We start from the raw sequence: 17,757 nt of genomic DNA on the forward strand, positions 1-17,757 counted from the left end.
TTGACCAGTTGGCCAAACAGAAACCCACAGTAAGCCCCCTTTCAAACTGTGTCATTTGGTTGTATCATTCTGTCATATGATTATGTATCTTCTTCACAGTTATCATTCAACATGTAGCACTGTTCACTCCCCTTATGTAGTGAACCAGGCTTGGTAACAACACTAAACTTGAACAATACTAAGGCACAGTTCACGCTGAGACGATTCGATAAGCGATACGAAATACCGCAATAAGGATCACATTATGCAATGCTTATCAGTGCCACACAGGTGCTCCCACTGCACCGGTATGACAAGCAATATGGCACGGATCTCTTTTCTGCCTCAGTTGCAATTATGAATTCTCTTCTGAAGAGGACATTATTGTGGGTTATCCTTAAAGTTCAGAAAACTGAAAAAGAGAAGGAAGTATTGGCTATGCTGTAAATATCAAACATAGTTTGGCTGTGGCAGTAGAAGAATAAGGAGGAGGGGCACACTTCACACTTTTGATATCAAATTGATAGACTAATTAATCAAACTAATCAATTAAACCACCCCTCCCCCACCCCACAAAAAAACGAAAGACAAACACCTTCCTAACAGGCCCTGAAGGCCCAACAGGACCGACTGGTTGCCAAGTCATGCTCAGCCCAAAGGTGTCACTGGATGTGGATATGGAGGGGCATCTGGTCAGTAGGTGGTCAGCACACTGCTCTTCTGGCCATTGTAAGTTTTCATGACCGGTGCTGCTACTTCTCAATCATGTAGCTCCTCAATTGGCCTCACAAGTGCACCCCACTTGCCAACAGCACTCGGCTGACACGGAGGACCTATCTAAGTTTTGCCAAGCCCGACAGCGCTTAACTAGGGTAACCTGACGGGAACCAGTGAAACCACTGCGGCAAGGCCATTGGCCCTGACACTCCCCCCCTCCCCCCCCCTCCCCACAGCCTTCAGGAAATCCTTAGCACTCCCTCCCCCCCCCCCCCCTCCATCTCCCTTCCCCCACTTTCCTACCTGGAAATTGGCGGGAAATTCTCAGTCTGTGCTGAGCTTATTTATGTATCTATTATACTGCTGGAAGAATTTTCTAAATTTTGCTGCTTGAAATTCACATAAACACAATGGCTTCAAACTGGTGGCACGACAGAAAAACGCTACTGAAGACACACAGCCCTCGTGAGAAAATAAGGGCCTCCACATCAAAAAACGGTTTGTAACTCACACCACACCGTGAAAAACTACGAACTACATGTAGAAGAACATCGGAAAAACACCTTTTCTAACAACAAACTGCTTGCTACACATATAAGAACTTCGTCTGCACAGGTATAAAATCTCACACATCGAAAAATATCGATGAAATGTTCACACAATAAGACAGAATACTATGAGAAAAACATTATGACTTTGTCACCCCCCAGTTTATTTTAACTTTAATTTTTCATGATCTCATAAATGACCATAAATAAGTTCGCTAACCTCCATATTTCCTTTCAATGCTGTTGCATTAAAAAGTAAATATGTACATGATTAGTCACATTGAGACTTCTGCCAACTTGATGGTACCACGCCAGGGGTGCCGATTTATAAAAAATATTGGGGGGGGGAGGGGGGGGGGGGGGGCATACTGGGGGTCTTGCCCCGGGAAATTTTCTAAATTTTAGATGAAAAACAGTGAGTTTTAAAGTTTTTTAAAGAATTTTAGAGTCATATGATCAACATTAGAACCCCGAAAACTGGACTCTCGATAACTCGACACTCCGGGAAACTCGACAAGCCTGACACATTTTTTGGATTTGAAAAAAAGAAACAAAACATAAACATGCACGGTATTTTCATAAAAAGCTAATTTAATTTATAGTAATTATAGACTATTACAGAGCAGTGAATATTTAGCTCTGAAAAGACTGGAATTATATTTAAATAAATCCTAAACTATCATTAAATGAATAAAACATAAAATATTGCTGTCAGACAGTAATAGCACTTTGATTAATAAGTGAAATAGCTAATTTAAGCTTACTTTGAATAAGGCTTAGGGTTCATTAAATAAAAACAATATCTCAAAGTTAATTTTTTAATACAGTTAATAAAGTTAATACAGTATGCCTAATACTTTCAGTCAAAAAGTATGTATATAGCGGGTTTTAATTAGGTCTTACATCCTAAAAATATTTAAGTATTTGAAAATAACTAATATAGTAATGTAGTAATAGAGTACTAAACTAGTATTAATATTTCAAAACTGAAAATTTAACATTATGTATGTATTTAATTCTCTATTTTATAAAGATTTTTAATATTGATCTAAATGCCATTATCTGGGCTAGAGTGTCTTTAGAAAGGTGCAAATGTTGACCGTCTGACTGGATTACTGAATATAAAGTCATTGATGACTGGTCGTATGTCCCATTCACCCAAAACATCTTGGTGGGCATGAAGAACAGCCAAGTTTTTCAATCGCTTCTGTCTCATTGTTGATCGGAGATATGACTTCAGACATCTAAGGGTGCTAAATGATTGTTCTGCTGTTGCTGTCATGATTGGAACTACTTGGAGAAGCTTAATGCATTTCACTACTTCACATAACATTTCTCCAACTGCAGGCTCTTGTTTTATGTGCTTTCTTACATCACGCATGTTTTTTACGACCAGTTGTTTTTTATTAGCGCAGTCTCTCAATGTCTAGGTCCTTTTTGAAAAACTCAGTTTGATTTTTCCAAATTTGTTTCACCTCTGTTTACTAAAAGCAAGCACTCTTGTTCAACTGCAATGACCTGTGTGAGTCCAGTTGAAGCAAACTGTTCAGTAATGCAAAATGGCACTGTATCACTAACATCAATGTAAATAGCTTTGTGTTATTCTTTTGAATGCAAGATGGCACTGTATCACAAACATCAATGTAAATAGCTTTGTGTTATTCTTTTGAGGTTTTGAAAGTGTGCAGTGAGCTGGTTTTGTTGCTTTTGTACTTCTTTGGTATACTTCGATTCCGAGGAAGCGAAGGATCATCAACTTGTGAAGGTTTTCCTTTTAAACACAACTTCCAAAAGTGTTCAAAACCATCACACCTTCCATTCAATATACAAATCAAGCCCTCATATACTTTTTCCAGTTCAGCAACACTTAGATGAGGGCATTGAATTTTTCATTGATATACTCTACTGGGTTCATTGCATGGCAATAAAGATGTAAAAAGAAATAAGCCTTGAATTGTAACATTGACTCAAGGTAGCTTGCAAATTTGTAACCTGCCTCTGTTTTGTCCTCTGCAGAAAATGTTTCAAAAAACTCTAGAAGTTCTTCGAAGTTTTTCAACATTCTCAAGACACTAGCAGCTCGCATAATCCATCGAGTCGGGCAAAGGGGTCGTAGACCAACTAGGTTGTTGGCACTCTAACAGCATATGTTTCTGAAAAGTCCCATCCTTTTGTTGGATTCCCTTATGGTGTTTAAGTCCTTGGCTAAAGCCATAATATCCCTCATAGGCGTAAGATGGCAGAGACTGTCTACAAGTGCCAAGCCTAAACTGTGATCAGTGCAGTGCACTTAACATGATTTTGGTTGTATATCCAAAACTAACTTTTTTAGTCCTTTGAACTTACCTCTCATATTCGAGGCACCATCTTAGCACTGTCCTCTTAAGTAATCCATTGACAAATGAAGACAAGCAAAAACGTCTTTTAAAATACTAAACAGAGTTTGTGATTTAGTGTTGGGGGTCTCATATAAGCCAATAAAGTCTTCATTGATGATTAAGGAATCATCAACAGTACGAATACAAAATGACACTTGTTCGTGAATCGAAGAATCACTTGTTTCGTCAACCATAACAGAAAAATGTTCAGCCTTCTTGATTGAAGCCAATACCTTTCTCAACACAGACTTTACTAGTAGATCAATGATCAAGTTTTGAATATTGTGGGACGTCCACTTATACCCCAAATGACCTAACCAATCTTTAAACTCAAGTATGTCATTCTTTCGGAGTTCCAACAATTGAAAACAATTTGAGTTTGCATCTTCGTGCCCACTAATTGCTAGTCCTTGTCGGCATAGAAATTGTATGCTAGTAAAAATTGTCTCAAGAGCTAAACGGCGTTTCTTCATATCACTATCTAACTAACATCGGTTAGTGATATAATTTAAAACTTTTTCGGTAGATGCTTCATATTCTAGCCATGTACATTTGATCAACCAAGACTTCTGAAATGATCTTTCCTTGCCAGGTTTCGGCTGTGAACGTCTCTCGCCTGAAGACGACGATGCAATTGACGACACAATAATTGTTGGAGGCTGACTTGCAGTATCAACTTCCAACCGCGCCTTTTTGGTAACAAATTTATCCATTGCAAACTTAACTCACAATACACTAAGAGACTAAAGTAAATGAATAAAATATAGTCATATCAAATAGTCCACTAGACACTAAAGTCGGAACACTAAACACGTCTGCAGCATGCACTGAACGAAACTATCCATTCTGAATGACTGCAAAAGCAGGGTGGGCTATATATATATATTTTCAGTAATGAGTTAAAACAAATTATTATTATGGTAGTAAGCAGGTTAACTGAAAACGAGTGGTGCGAATCATGATAGTGTTACGGTGCTGTCGGCACACTTAGAATTTGTCCTGGTGCGTAAGTTCGGGTAAAGTCTGGCGCCGACGGGCCAGCGCTGCGGCCACGGCGACATCAAAAGGACTGGAGCAGAAGCGCCTCGAACCCTCCGCCTCGCATCGCCTTATATATATATATATATATATATATATATATAGCGGCGTCGTAATGTCTCGAAGCGTCAAGGCGACGCGAGGCGGAGGGTTCGAGGCGCTTCTGCTCCAGTCCTTTTGATGTCGCCGCGGCCGCAGCGCTGGCCCGTCGGGGCCAGACTTTACCCGAACTTACGCGCACCAGGACAAATTCTAAGTGTGCCGACAGCACCGTAACACTATCATGATTCGCACCACTCGTTTTCAGTTAACCTGCTTACTACCATAATAATAATTTGTTTTAACTCATTACTGAATATATTTTAAAAGGTAACTATCGTCAAACAAGGAAAATAAAAAATTCCAGCATAATTTTGTGATTTTACAAAGCATAATGTAACTAATAATTTTCTTAAATTATTTGGGGGAGGGGGGGGGGGGGGGCTCCGACCCCCAAACGAATTTTTGAGGGGGCTCGGGCCCCCTCAGGCTCTTTGGAGTCGGCGACTGTGTACCACGCATAATTACGTAGTTCAGTCTCAGAATAACACATTTTATAATATAAGGAAAACAGTACATTAAGATTAACATTCTTACTAACAGAAAAAAATTCAAAAATCTGTGTTATGCTACATAATTATTTACTATTATTTACAGTCGCCGGCCGGAGTGGCCGAGCGGTTCTAGGCGCTACAGCTGGAACCGCGCCACCGCTACGGTCGCAGGTTCGAATCCTGCCTCGGGCATGGATGTGTGTGATGTCCTTAGGTTAGTTAGGCTTCAGTAGTTCTAAGTTCTAGTGGACTGATGACCTCAGAAGTTAAGTCCCATAGTGCTCAGAGCCATTTGAACCATTTGAACAGTCACTCTCTCTACTTGACAAATGGTTTGACGTGACAAATGTGATGAACTCCTAATGGCTCACTCAAGGTGTATACGCCGCGGGAAATCCGACAAAAACACGGGAATTTTTTCATTCGAAGAAAATCGGGAATTTTTTTAAAATTTCGGGAATTTTTCATTCTTTTAGTTTTCAATTAAATTTTTGTACTTTTGACTGGTAAAAACTGATACTCTAAGAAATAATTTTACTTTAGCCCGCTACTGCAGAATAATTCTGCAGCAATAAAACATAAAAGAGGGGAAAAAACAAAATAAAACTTAAGTTGCAAAGGAAATGCGCCTTTTATAACAACAAAACACAGTGCATACACTAAAGTCTGCCAACAGCAAACTGTGTCAAAGGCTTTAGGACGAAGACTAAGCAGTATTACATAACAACAAACTGCTTCCGTTGGGCGTGGCGTCACAACGGTATATTTGGTTCGTTCGAGCAGTTGCCAGCGAGCTCGTGTGCATGCGCAGTTGGGTAGCGTAGATCAGTAGCATCTCCAGTTTCTGGCTATTTGACGTGCGGCTGTTAGCTGAATGAGCAATAGCAACAAGCAGCCAGATGCTATCCGGAAACATTTTTCTGACAAGCCTAAGCTGCCAGATTCGTATATACGCAGAGCAGTTGGTTGGTTGGTTGGTTTGGGGAAGGAGACCAGACAGCGTGGTCATCGGTCTCATCGGAATAGGGAAGGATGGGGAAGGAAGTCGGCCGTGCCCTTTCAGAGGAACCATCCCGGCATTTGCCTGGAGTGATTTAGGGAAATCACGGAAAACCTAAATCAGGATGGCCGGACGCGGGATTGAACCGTCGTCCTTCCGAATGCGAGTCCAGTGTCTAACCACTGCGCCACCTCGCTCGGTCGCAGAGCAGTCTGAGTTGCAGTCGGGAGGTGGGTAGTCTCCACATGACATATTTTTACATTTAGTGATTTTGCTTTTTCATCTTCGTTTCCAGCTCTCACTTCAAATGAAAACAAAACGGATTTCTGTGGCCGGGAGCTATTAAGTGACATTCACATGACTATGGAAGGGTAAAATGTTATTAGTCAGTTTTCTAATTTTATTTTATTTCCAGGTTTTTGGCAGTTTAATTAGCTTCGCCGATGACATTGTAATTCTGTCAAAGACAGCAAAGGACTTGGAAGAGCAGTTGAACGGAATGGACAGTGTCTTGAAAGGAGGATATAAGATGAACATCAACAAAAGCAAAACGAGGATAATGGAATGTAGTCAAATTAAATCGGGTGATGCTGAGGGGATTAGATTAGGAAATGAGACACTTAAAGTAGTAAAGGAGTTTTGCTATTTAGGGAGTAAAATAACTGATGATGGTCGAAGTAGAGAGGATATAAAATGTAGACTGGCAATGGCAAGGAAATCGTTTCTGAAGAAGAGAAATTTGTTAACATCGAGTATAGATTTAAGTGTCAGGAAGTCGTTTCTGAAAGTATTTGTATGGAGTGTAGCCATGTATGGAAGTGAAACATGGACGATAACCAGTTTGGACAAGAAGAGAATAGAAGCTTTCGAAATGTGGTGCTACAGAAGAATGCTGAAGATAAGGTGGGTAGATCACGTAACTAATGAGGAGGTATTGAATCGGATTGGGGAAAAGAGAAGTTTTTGGCACAACTTCACTAGAAGAAGGGATCGGTTGGTAGGACATGTTCTGAGGCATCAGGGGATCACAAATTTAGCATTGGAGGGCAACGTGGAGGGTAAAAATCGTAGAGGGAGACCAAGAGATCAATACACTAAGCAGATTCAGAAGGATGTAGGTTGCAGTAGGTACTGGGAGATGAAGAAGCTTGCACAGGATAGAGTAGCATGGAGAGCTGCATCAAACCAGTCTCAGGACTGAAGACCACAACAACAACAACAACAATTAGCTTACAGAACAATGAAGTTTTTTTTATCGATCTGCTAAAGAAATTTGGCATTTATTAATCTTTCCCGCAGAGACAGTCAATTAGTCAATTTATTTGAAACACTATTGCCTAGTGTCAGCTGTTTGCTGAATTTCAAGTGCACGTTTTTATCTTCTGACACGTATGGCATTATGCTATAATAAAGAACCAAACATGAGGTAATACAGCACTGGTAATCCAAGAACATCTGCATCCCGAAAACCACACTGAAAAGCTTAATATCAGATTGGGGCCTACTTCTTTGTAATGTGCACTTTAAGGCGAATTATGCACTTTAGTATGGTTTACGTAATTCCTATCCTCTGATGTCCTGTTTCGTTTATTACGCAATGTAAGATCTCTTAATGCTATATAAGTACGAATATACGGGCTTCCTACGTCTTCGCAGCTGCGCACTCGTAGTAATGCCGTTTTCTGGAGCGCTCTGACAACTGCTGAAACGACTTCTAACAGGTCGCGGAAAATATTACGAATGGTGGTTTGGAAAGCGTTACTTCCAAAGTAAATTTCATTTTACGCAAGATGAATTATGTTACGTGTGTGAACGTGCTTTGAATTTCTTAAATCACAGAGCGTTTGATTCTCACTTAAAGCTTGACACTTTGAGGGCCAGCCCCTTAGAATAATTCCGGGCCCAGAAGGCCAGACATTTACGTCGTTATTTAACACATTTGTCTGATATATCTTAAAGTGTGACACACGCTAAAAAGACCAATATTATATTTGAAGGCTTAGCTTTCCTTGTAGCTGCACTGCGTATATTAATTTAAACCATTAATATTTCCTATTTGTGTGTTCCCGCAACTTAACAGTGATGTTGCTTTTGGCTGACTACATCACGTGTCCTATGCTCTGAATATCTGTTATCGTCGACTAGCGTGATCACGTGACATGAGCTTTGATTGGCTTACAGAAGCGCATCGCAATCTCGATTTCAGTACCTCGGAAACTAACGTGCTGTGTCTGCACACATGTTTCTGCACATCAAAGATCTTTCCAAGCGCTTATTTTTTTCTTGTGTTAGTTTTCTAAAGTGCCGGGAACTTCTATGCCGATGTATAAACCTTAATCATTCAAAGGATTCTTAAGTTTTACACTTGCAAGGGAAAGTATACATTTACTTAACTAAGAAAAAGTGTATTTTCATCCAGGAAAAAGTGTATTTTTATCCGTCAAAGATGCGGGAATTTTTTTCCTTGTCCGCATATATACCCTGTTTCTGGTTTTCATTGATTTCAGCTATCCTGCTTTTGGGCGAGCAATCCACTGGATATGCACAGGACCATTCTATACTGAAAAAAATTTGTGGTAAATCTGTTTTTGTTTGTTCGACAGTCTGAAGGGCTTCATGAGGACTTACTGGACTACACGGAATTTCCTCACATGCGCCTTTCTCTCCGAGAGCGCCTTTGATTTCCTTGCGGCTTCTTGTGGAGGGCCTGTTCCACTACCTTTAGATGGCGCTCTCATGTGCTTGGCGGAAGTCCACTTTTTCTTTGATGATTTGTATTATGGTACCTTGTTCATGACCTCCAGGAAGTCGTGTAGGAAAATCGAGTGCTGTTTTCCACGGTAGGTCCTAAAAAAGATTTCCAAGTCTTTCCTTACACATTCTGAGGCATTCGAAATGATTTTACATCTTTTCAGTGAGGTATTCCACCTCTCAGGTCAGAACTGCAGACCACTGTCAGATATTATATTGTCCACGTGTCATATCTGTGCCAGGAAATCCTTACACACTGCTCTCGATATCGTCAAAGTTGTAGTTATGTCTAGTTTACGGAGTGTTACGAATTTTGAGGTCAATTACACTACCACCATTATATCACAAAATCCTCATCTAGTGTGTGGCAGGGGCCTCATTAAATCCGCTGCCGCTAATTGCTTCAATTTTTCACGTATAATGGGATATAGTGGTACCTGTACCGGTACTGTGGTATATTTTGTTTTCTGGCACGCCTTATACACGGCCAAAATTCTCCTTAATCTCTTCTCGATATTGCCAAAGTAGCAGAGTGTTCACAGCTTCAAGAAACTCTTCATGGGATAAGAGTTTGAGCAGGTCAGGTGTGTATGACAAATTTTTTTGACAATGAGTTCTCCTGGTGCATCTAACCACCAATCACCTGCACCGCTCTGGTAGAAGAGACTGCCTCTGTGTAACAGGTAAAATTGTCTAACTGCTGCATGCGACCGTTCTTTCCATTTGCTTTTTAGAACTAGTAGCGCTGGATCCTTGTTCGATTCTTTCCCTGTATCCTTCAGGCTCATGGTTATGTAATTTTCTAAGGCCGCATTGTGCATATTAAACAATTTAAAGCGGTTCTCCTCCAATGTTTTGTTCACCCCTTGAACCAAACCTAGAGGAGAACAAGACAATACTTCCGCAAATATGTTGGTCTTGCCCGGTACATAAGTAATGGAGAAGTTAAACAGCTGGAGATAAAGTACCGTTAGTGCCAGTCTCTTGTGTATTAGTTTGGTGGTTAATAAGAATTCAAGTGCCTTGTGGTCTGTGAGGATCTTTCTTTTTCTCCGGAACAAGAAAAACTCGAATTTTTGGAATCCCCAAACCACAGCCAGAGCTTCTAGCTTGGTAATGGAATAAATTTTCTCATATGTTGACAAAACAAGGCTCTCAAATGCAATGATCTTATGGACAAAGTTCCTGTCCTCTTCATATTCCTGGAATATCACGACATCCAATCCAGAATAAGCGCTGCCCTGTGGCCATACAGAAGTCCAGCGACAAACTGAGATGTGATAGTAGTGCTGCTTCTATTAATGTTGATTTTAAGGCTTGAAATTCCTGTTTTGCTTCTGTTTCTAAAGACCAAGATGTCTTCTTGCCTGTCTGTTGGTAGAGTTGCGCTGATACTGGAGTCGTGACAGATATCTATCTTTTACACGGTAGAAATTTATTATCCTCAGGAATCCTTTGAGTTGCTCTTTTGTTGTTGGTGTTGCGAATTTCGCGATTCCCTCTATTTTGTCTCGGTTGGGAGATATTCCTTCTAAAATGACGAAACGACCCTGAAATTTGACGTTTAAAGTTACGAAATATGGTTCAATGATTCACGGGCATCGCGTCGGATAATTATGTAGAAGCTGCACAATATTTACGAAATATGGTTTATTAACGTTTGCTGTCACACGGTGTTTCTTGAAGTACTTGCCTCAGAATTTTGTTGTGATCCTTCCATGATCCATCTGCGATGGAGAGATCGTCCACGTAACTAGTTACGTTCTGCTTAAGTGAATCACTCAGAATGCTATCCAGCACACGTATGAAGGCAGCAGAAGATACATGTAATCTAAATGGTAGTATCTTACGAATGCCGAGAACGCCACGTATTTTCGACAGTTATGGTGCAGGACGATTTACCAGAAACTGGAGCACAGATTAATTATTGAAAATACGGTCACACAATGAAAGTTGTGAAGTAGCTCTTCTGATTTTTCTGACCTGTCTGTCTCCATCTCAATGATCGTATTTATTTCACACAAGTCAAGCACGAGTGTCCATGCAGTTCACAGTCGTACTGTCAGACTTCTTCCTCCTGTTCTCTATCTGCGTAGCTCAGCTTAAAGACAAGCTCCTGGAACCTGAGGCGTAACTGCCTGCTCTACGAACCGTATTTTAATGGTCTAATCCTTGTGTAGTGTGACTTCTCCTCTTCCCACACCTAATATTGCCTACTATTCACTGAGAAAATTTATGTCGAGTGTGATATCAATAGCCAAATTCAGCACAGTCTAGTAATTTGTTTCAAAGTAGGCCCTTGACACTGAAATTTGAGATGGATTTGGAGTCGTAACTCCGTAATGTTGTCCACTAATGCACCTTTTATCTTCGTCTTGCAAAGTAATAGAACCGGCCAAGAACGATCTTGTGCATTCTTCTGATTCAGTTTCCACTACGGCAGTAATACGGCTTCTGCTGTCCACAGTCCCTTTCAGTCGAATGTTTCCTACTGTAACTTTAATCCGTCTCATTCTGATGTTTGCCGCGGGAGTAGTGTGAGTCTATACTGAGTCGGTCGTTACTCAGATGCGGTGCAGGTTATCATTCCATTCTTCAATTGAGGTCCAATCTCAACAATGCCCTCCTGCTGTTGTTCTGTGTCTCTTTCACACCTGTTTCTTTCAAAGTGTCGATTACCGTGTATCTTCCCAACATCGAAATTATTCAAGTTACTTTCTCCATTCTGCCAGTGGTCCATTTGCTTGCAGATGTCTGTAACCATTTCCTCCTGATGACCCACGTCAGTTGCCATTTCTTTCATCATTGTTCCTGTTTGACAGTTCCCATAAGTTCCTCCCAATATTTCTTCTCTTTTCTCACAAGTCATTCATTTCATAAGAAATTCTGATTCTCGGAGAATGTTCCTGAATGTTTCTAAATTGTCGCTGCACCTTCCTGCTAGTATTTTTTGACAACTGAAGGGCAGTTTCATGTGGCAGAGCCGTATGATTTTGCTTGTGCTACAAGAAACACTTAAAAGCTGGTCCTTCTTTACTAATGAATCAAAAAGTTTAATCAATCATCTGAATCCCTACCATCCTAGGTATCTGCATATTATGAATTTTTGTTTAATTCTTTCTTACAGCCGGCCGCGGTGGTCGAGCGGTTCTAGCTTCAGTCTGGAACCACGCGACTGCTACGGTCGCAGGTTCGAATCCTGCCTCGGGCATGGATGTGTGTGATGTCATTAGGTTAGTTAGGTTTAAGTAGTTCTAAGTTTGATGACCTCAGATGTTAAGTCCCACAGTACTTAGAGCCATTTGAACCATTTTCTTTCTTACACCTCTTGAGACAAATAGCTGATGAGGTAAATATTTTTAAACTCTTGGTGCATACTACAGGTGGCTGCTATTCCTCGCATTTTTTCCGCAACTGATCTTTCCATTCAACCGCATACGAACTCTAATTTATATCCTAAGGTCGGTATTACACCATCATATTTCTTTGACAAAGAAATATGATCAAATATTCGTCAAATTTCTTTGACAAAGATCTTTGACGTGCCACTAAAAAGAGGTATTACACTGTCGTCACACTTTTCCTTAAATTTGAAGATGGCGGATAACAACTTGTTATTATGTGCTGCAGTTGATAGTACCACAATTGCATTGTTTGTGCATTTGGAAGAGAAGCGGCGGCAAAAAGGAGACATACTTGAATGAAGCCATAGGTATTACGTCGAGATAACAAAAGCATTCAGCAAAATTTGTTACGAGAGCAGCAAGTGTAGAAGGTTTCGGGTTATAAGCCAATTTTCAAGTACATTACTGATTCCAAAAGATAATAATGCACAGATAAACATGACAAGGCAAAGATAATCATCTCAGCTTCTTAAGGTATCGATCCATAGCTTAATGTACAATTACGTCAATGACTATTTGTTAACAAATTACATACATTATTACACATTCGGCAATTAAACTACAATGACCAGAATAAAATTATGCATCAGCCAAGAACATTTTAGCTGCGATGGACTGGAGCCCGAAGTTTTTCTTCTTTACTGGTCTTATGATATCATCTAAAGGAGGTGAGTAATTGAATTGGGTTTCCTCATTTAATAATAGGTGTGGGGATATATGCATCTGTCTTTTAATTTCTAAGATTTCTAATTTTTGAGTTTGGCCGCCTTTTTCTCTGTGTGTAAGACTTGTACATCTATGTGTATTTGTAGGTATTGTTCAGGAAATGTTCTCCAAAGGCTGAATCAGGCTACTTCAATCTCCAGCTTCTGTGGTGTTCTTTAAGCCTAGTACAGATTGACCTCCCTGTCTGTCCAGTATAGCGAGACTGACACTCTAGGCATGTGATTTTATAAATCCCACTTTTTGTGATAGCTGTTTGTTTGTCTTTTGCGTTGAACAAGAAACTACATATTGTATGAGAGGCAAAGGAAAATACAGATAAACCCGTTGCCTTTAAGATGTTACTTATGCTATTTGATGTTTTCCCTGTAAAAGGTAATCTGCACCATTTCTTTTCCAGTTTGTCTGTGTTTTTCATTGAAGATAGTAGGGACCTGGCTTGCTTCTAAGGAAAACACGAACTTTGAAGCTATGTTTACAAACACACTGCAGGGACGTCAAATAGCTGTAGCGGCACCAGCGCTCGAAGCGGTTACATCTCGCATTGCAGCGAACAGAAGACGAACGACTTTAATGATTCAAATCTACGGCGAGGCACTAGATTTGATCACATTTATTTATATAATAATGACGACAGGCGAGATTTGACAAAGTTCCCCATTACACCATGAAATTTTTTTGACATAAATATCTGATACATCAACTCTGACAAAGGTATATGATATTGTAACATCGGCCTAAGAGCCAATCGGGCGTCATTACTTTATCAAATTGAGCTATCCAAGCCTCTGGATGATCATTGTCTTCACAGTGTTGGAGATTTTTCACTGAGATGAAATGCCTGTGGTCAAAGACTCTGTAATTGTACTTGCCCTTTCTTAACCTAATGTGTCACACGTATGTCGAGCTGCGACTGCTGCTGTTTGCAGGGGGGGAACGCCGTACACGGTAAGCAATACACCTCCAATATTCCTACCGCACAGGAATAGTGTAATGCTTATCACGACCACCAGGAGAAGGCAGTGCAGTGAACAGCACGCCATAGCAGTGACTCGACTGACGTATCCTGGGTTCTGCTGCTGGACGGTGGGCCCAGAGTTGCATCTTCGAACCGGACAAGAAACAGTAATGATTCACAAGCCAAGGCTATTGTTCAGAAATTTCGCTCAGATTTGCCTTGTGGCAACAAACCGAAAATCGACATGAAATGTCTTGAACCCAACCCAGAGTGTATGGTGGGCGCAGCGACTGCCACACAACAGATACAGCTCCGACAGTCCTATATGACTCTTGTCCAATAGTTCAATTGCGGCCCTCGTCCTTTCCTCACAGTCACAACCTCCAGAACGCAAATCTAGGTTTCCCCCCCCCCTCCCCCCACATCTTCCAAACCGCGAGTCCCCCTAGTCTTCTAAGCGCCTTCCAAAACCATGTGCTCCACTTGGAGCTGCATCAAAAAGCACAATTCACCAACGGCGGGCCATGAACGGGCGTTTTCGCCAGCTGCGTAATTTTTAATGGCTGGTACTGCCTCCCTTCAACGGATGAGTAGATCCTCTTGGACCAATGCTCTCTCTATCGAGACATCGATCACGCGGCCTTTGGTAGACTCCTTAACGTCACAGTTAGCACGCCAATCAAAACATGACTTCTCAGTTCGCGCGGGACCACTGGCGTGGGAGCCAGTGCGTCCCTCAAAGAAACAATGCAGAAATTGTTTGAACACCGGGATGGCGGAAAAAATGTTCAAATGTGTGTGAAATCTTATGGGACTTAACTGCTAAGGTCATCAGTCCCTAAGCTCACACACACCTTAACCTAAACTACCCTAAGAACAAACACACACACCCATGCCCGAGGGAGGACTCGAACCTCCGCCGGGACCAGCCGCACAGTCCATGACTGAAGCGCTCCAAGACCGCTCGGCCAATCCCGCGCGGCGGATGGCGGACGTCAGTCTGCACTGACCCATTATGGCAACTGAAGCGAAAAGTTTTTTTTTCCCCACAGGCTGAAATGGTTTTCTCCAGCACGGTCACCGAAAAAAGCATTGTTAGGGCAACATATGAAAGCTGAGGCACGATCAGTCCTCTACAGGGATAAAATACTAGCGCCGTGGGCTTATGCATTGTTGAAAAGGTGTCTTCCCTTATCATTTAGCTACAATATAGCAAGTCAGCAATTGGAAGCAGTTAATTCCATAAATTATCTGGGAGTACGCATTAGGAGTGATTTAAAATGGAATGATCATATAAAGTTGATCGTCGGTAAAGCAGATGCCAGACTGAGATTCATTGGAAAAATCCTAAGGAAATGCAATCCGAAAACAAAGGAAGTAGGTTACATTACACTTGTTCGCCCCCTGCTTGAATACTGCTCAGCAGTGTGGGATCTGTACCAGATAGGGTTGATAGAAGAGATAGAGGAGATCCAACGGAGAGCAGCGCGCTTCGTTACAGGATCATTTAGTAATCGCGAAAGCGTCACGGAGATGATAGATAAACTCCAGTGGAAGACACTGCAGGAGAGACGCTCAGTAGCTCGGTACGGGCTTTTGCTGAAGTTTCGAGAACATACCTTCACCGAGGAGTCAAGCAGTATATTGCTCCCTCCTACGTATATCTCACGAAGAGACCGTGAGAATAAAATCAGAGAGATTAGATCCCACACAGAGGCATACCGACACTCCTTCTTTCCACGAACAATACGAGACTGGAATAGAAGGGAGAACCGTTAGAGGTACTCAAGGTACCCTCCGCCACACACCGTCAGGTGGCTTGCGGAGTATGGACGTAAATGTAGATGTAGATGTGCCGACCTCTGTACCGAACTACCTCGTGTCTCGCGCGACACCGGTATGCCCTCCCACCCTTACACGCACACGCACACACACATACACACAAACGGCAAGAGCCCATCTGCCACCGCTCTCCCACCGGGGGAAGCAGTGTCCGGGACTCTTGGCCTGCTCCTCAGCATAATTGGGCTCATCGCTTCGCAATTTCTAAATTGCTTGCCACAAAGTGGCTGTTTTGCTGTCTGTGCTGGCGGCGGCTGCCACACTATCCAGCAGCCTTAGCTGGTCATGATGAAAACGTGTTTCCAACATGCGCACAATTCCTTCACCTCGAAATAACGCATACAAAACTACATTATAACCGACACTGAGCTTAATCACTGTAATTGTTCACTGAAATGGCCACTGTGTCTCTTTAACGCTACACGAGTCCGCTAATCTGTCCACACAACGTAATTAAGATCAATTAGATGAAACAGAGGCGAGCCCGAAGGACGAGCAATCTTTCAAACAATGTAAGAGCATTATCCTTTGAGGCAGTCCTTATAACTGCTTTCATTTTCTTTTTAAATATTTTCGCCATATGTTCTGTTTCTTATTGGAGTGTAGATGGAAAGGGCTGTGACAATATGCTGTATTCCACTATGACCACAGAACTAAAAATTGTGCCTAAATATGCTGTGGACCATTACCAGGTACTATTGCCTTTGGAATGCCTTTTAATGTGTGAGTGTTTTGAGTTTTTTCTCCTTCGCTGTGGAATACAGTGGTCTCATGCAGGGAAATTTACAATATGCGTCAACTACTAACAACCACATACTCTCAAGAAATGATCCTACGAAATCTACATCAGCAGGTTGCCATGGTCGTGGCCGAGCGGTTCTAGGTGCCACAGTCTGGAACCGCGCGACCGCTTCGGTCGCAGGTTCGAATCATGCCTCGCGCATGGATGTGTGTAATGTCCTTAGGTTAGTTAGGTTTAAGTAGTTGTAAGTTCTAGGGGACTGATGACCTCAGCAATTAAGTCCCATAGTGCTCAGAGACATTCCCATGGTCATGATGAATGCGGGGAGGATACTTTCTGTGATGGGGACTATTGCTCAGTGCATTCAGCGTGTGAGCATACTAGGCATGCAATATCTCTGTCGACATCTGGCTAAAGTGCATGGCTCTTTTAGTTGGAGTGAGGTACTATGGCTCGAGAGTGTTTTTGCTCAGCTTGTAAGAGCTTTGCTTAATCTCTAATAAATAGTCTGCTCTTTAGAAAGAAAAACGTTTTTTCAATTTATCTGCTATTGTCTGTAATCTATGTGACCAACCTTTATTTATTCGTCCCAAGACTTTGTGCAGTTTAGTGTCTGACATCGTGCAAGCAGCAACAATCGCTACGATAGGAAGGAAGGAAGAAAATTAGGCTTTAACGTCCCGTCCATGTAGAGGTCATTAGCGATGTTACAAGAGTGGGTAAGGAAATCGGCTGTGCCCTTTCGAAGGAGCCATAACTGTATTTGCCCCGTCGAAAATCACAGAAAACCTAAATCTGGATGACTGAACGCGGATTTGAACCATTGTCCTCCCTAATGTCTATGTTATGAACATTCTCTTAGGACAAAGACTACTTCCGAGCCCAGTTTCAAATACTTCTTTCTCTAGTCTATATAGTTGTTCTTTAACTGCCTCAAGTAGCACGCACGGTATCAGGCGGTCTCGTGCGCAATGGGACATAGACTTCAATCTTATTGCACAAACTAAGCCTTGGGTAAATACATCTAAGCATTTTGTACATAAATCTTCAACGCCATAGAGTGAAATTTCAATTTATGCAAACT

The sequence above is a fragment of the Schistocerca americana genome, chromosome 2, assembly GCF_021461395.2.
Source record: "Schistocerca americana isolate TAMUIC-IGC-003095 chromosome 2, iqSchAmer2.1, whole genome shotgun sequence".
Taxonomy (NCBI): Eukaryota; Metazoa; Arthropoda; class Insecta; order Orthoptera; family Acrididae; genus Schistocerca; species Schistocerca americana.